Below are 3,382 nucleotides of genomic sequence, written 5' to 3' on the forward strand. Positions count from 1 at the left end.
TGGAACTGTTTGGGAAGGATTAGAAGGTGTGGCCTTCTTGAAGGAAGTATGACCCTGAGGCTGGGCTTTGAGATTTCAAAAGACCATGCCATTTCTCGTTAGCTCTTGCATTTTGTGTTATGATTGTCGTGTCAACCTGTAGGATCTCTACTGTTCCAGTGATATCTGCCTGCCTGCCTGCTGCCATGCTCCAAACCATGACGGTCCTGGACTTTAACCCTCTGGGGCACTAACAGCCTCCTGCTAAACGCTTTCTTTTATAAATTGCCTTGGCCATGGAGTTTTGTCACAACACTAGAAAAGTAATTAAGGCAGAAATGTTAGAATAATTAGTCCTGTTCACTAGTTATAAACATTTCACAAACAAATACAGAATCACCAGAGGAATGCAGTACTTTCCCACACTCCACAGACCAGGCTATGTGGACCCCAGGCCTCTATCAGTTATGATTGACCTGTCTGTTTAACAAAGATAAACCACTGAATTCTAATTTCCTACACTTGTTTTATTTTGTTCATCTATGAAAGAAAGATGTTAAGGGGGATGGTCCCTGATCTGTCTCACCAGACACACCATAAGCTTCAACATCATCGTCACAACAAGCCAAAGGACAATTGTGTCCCAACAGTGATAAGCCACGTCACCCTGACACCGAATTTTACAGTTGATAAAGCAAATTCCCATGTGATTGTTTTTTTATTAGAGCTTCTATGCCATCCTAGACATAGCAACTGTCTCAGAACTGCACAGGCAGAGTCTATCAATAAGAAAAGTCAGGGAGCCAGGCGTGGTGGCGCACGCCTTTAATCCCAGCACTCGGGAGGCAGAGACAGGCGGATTTCTGAGTTCGAGGCCAGCCTGGTCTACAAAGTGAGTTCCAGGACAGCCAGGGCTATACAGAGAAACCCTGTCTCGAAAAACCAAAAAAAAAAAAAAGTCAGAACACTTGTGTGTCACACGACTAAGTGATTATGCTTTTATAAGAAGCTAAATTTCAGAAACGTACTATATCATGTGACAAGACAATTTTTTTGTTCAGCAAAAGAGAAAAGTACAAAAGAATCCACATCTGAATCGTTTGTGTACTTTTAACCTACAAGCAAAACTTGCGAGTACAGCGTACAAGGCTTTGGGGCACCAAACTTAATCTCTCCCACCACTCTCTGTCTCTTTCAGCCCCAGCCTGCCTCCCAGATGTACCCGGTTCATGTGGGCTGTGGGCCGGCATACAACACTTTTGTGTGGAACAAACATGTTCTCGCAGACAGCTCTGCTCTCAGGAATGAGGAACCCAGCTTCAACAGACTTTCCAGTCGAAGGTCCGCTTTCCTTCCCCTGGCAACTAATGGTTCTTGGCCAAAGCGGCTCTTTGGTGGCATCAAAAGGCCTGGGACAAAGTGGCCCAACTGTATAGCTCAGAAGGGAAAGGGAGTGGTTTCTGTCTCTCATTCCTCTTCCTGATTGAAATACAGGAGGCCCAGCTCATCGTGGATGAATCTGCATGTCCTGTGGATCTCTCTCCCATTCTTTCCCATCTCTGTGAAACACTCTCCTCTTTCTTTCTTATTCCCCAACTCCTGATCTCAGAGGGTGGCAGGGCTGGCGGGGACAGCTTCTCTAGAGTGAATCTATGCCCATTTCCAGGAATCACAATCAAAACCAAAAATCAATCTCCAACCGTCCAATGTCTGGGATCCAACTCACGATCTTCTGGGCTCCTCCAAGGGCTTGGGTCACTTCTCCAGCCATGCCCTTTGTAGCACACGCATGGTCCTCTAGGCTCCAGATGCCTGTACTCCACTGCTGTTGCTCTTGATGGTCATCTCATGGTACTGGCATCTCCAAAACACTGCATGACCCCTTCAGTCCTGGGCCGTCAATTGCAACTGAGGCTGCACCTTCACCAATGGCCTTCCATGGCCTCTCACAGTGCTGAGCCTCAGCTGCTCTGCATGACCCCTTCATGCCTTCAAAACCAGTACCACCTGGGCGACTCTTACACATTACCAAGTTCAGCCACAGCACAAGGTACAAAGTTGGATATCTCTGGAACACAGCCTCTGTGATTTCAGAAAGCACTTCCCAGAAGATGTCACCTCAACGATGCTGGTCTCTTCTTAATCACCACTAATTTCTTAGCTCCAGCTAACCAGCATCAATAGTCCCAGTAATGTAAAGTTTTTGCTTTAGTAGTTCTGGTATCTTGTTATCACAGCTGATTCTTCAGTCGTAGCTAACCAGAACTACAGAATCTTCACAATCAAAAACAGCAATGACCCTGAAAAGAGTCTTTAATTTTCCCTCTGAAATTTCACAAGCCAGACCTCCATCTTCTGCACTGTTCTCAACATTATCTTCCAAGCTCCTACACAACATCTGACAGAGCTCTTAAGAACAAATGGATCTTCAAGCCCAAAGTTCCAAAGTCCTTCCACAGTCCTCCCCAAAACATGGTCAGGTTGTCACAGGAATACCCCACTATGCTGGTACCAATTTGTCTTAGTCAGGGTTTCTATTCCTGCACAAACATCATGACCAAGAAGCAAGTTGGGGAGGAAAGGGTTTATTCGGCTTACACTTCCATACTGCTTGCGTTCATCACCAAAGGAAGTCAGGACTGGAACTCAAGCAGGTCAGAAAGCAGGAGCTGATGCAGAGGCCATGGAGGGATTTTCTTTACTGGCTTGCTTCCCCTGGCTTGCTCAGCTTGCTCTCTTACAGAACCCAAGACTGCCAGCCCAGAAATGGTCCCACCCACAAGGGGCCTTTCCCCCTTGATCACTAATTGAGGAAATGCCTTATAGTTGTATCTCATGGAGGCATTTCCTCAACTGAAGCTCCTTTCTCTGTAATAACTCCAGCTGTGTCAAGTTGACACAAAACTAGCCAGTACACAACTGCATATTCATGATACATCAGAGCTACAGTAGCACTGTGTGGTGAAACTCTTGAATGTTACATACTGGGAAACAATGTTCCTATTTAGTCATAAGTAAGTAATCTAAGTCTTTTTTAAAATATTTTTTATTAGGTATTTTCTTCATTTACATTTCAAAGTCTTAAGAATACAATCTTAGTTTCTCTTCTTTAGATCATTTTATCTAACTGCCCTATATCTTTCTTATTTTTTTTATTTACCCTACTGAATTTCAGAATAGATCCCCGGTAAATCACACACCAAAAATATCAGTTCAAAAAACTTTAAGTAGTTTAAAAGTTGAAAGCTGGAACAAAATGTGTCAATGGCATTTGTGTTGTGGTGTCCTAGTCCATATTTACATCTTCATAGCAACTATTTTATCCAGAAAATTCTAGAGGTCTCTGGCTCCTAAACACTCCTTCTAGCACATAGAATGCTGTCTGTATCGTACTACAATGAAT

The sequence above is a fragment of the Mus caroli genome, chromosome 10, assembly GCF_900094665.2.
Source record: "Mus caroli chromosome 10, CAROLI_EIJ_v1.1, whole genome shotgun sequence".
Lineage (NCBI taxonomy): Eukaryota > Metazoa > Chordata > Mammalia > Rodentia > Muridae > Mus > Mus caroli.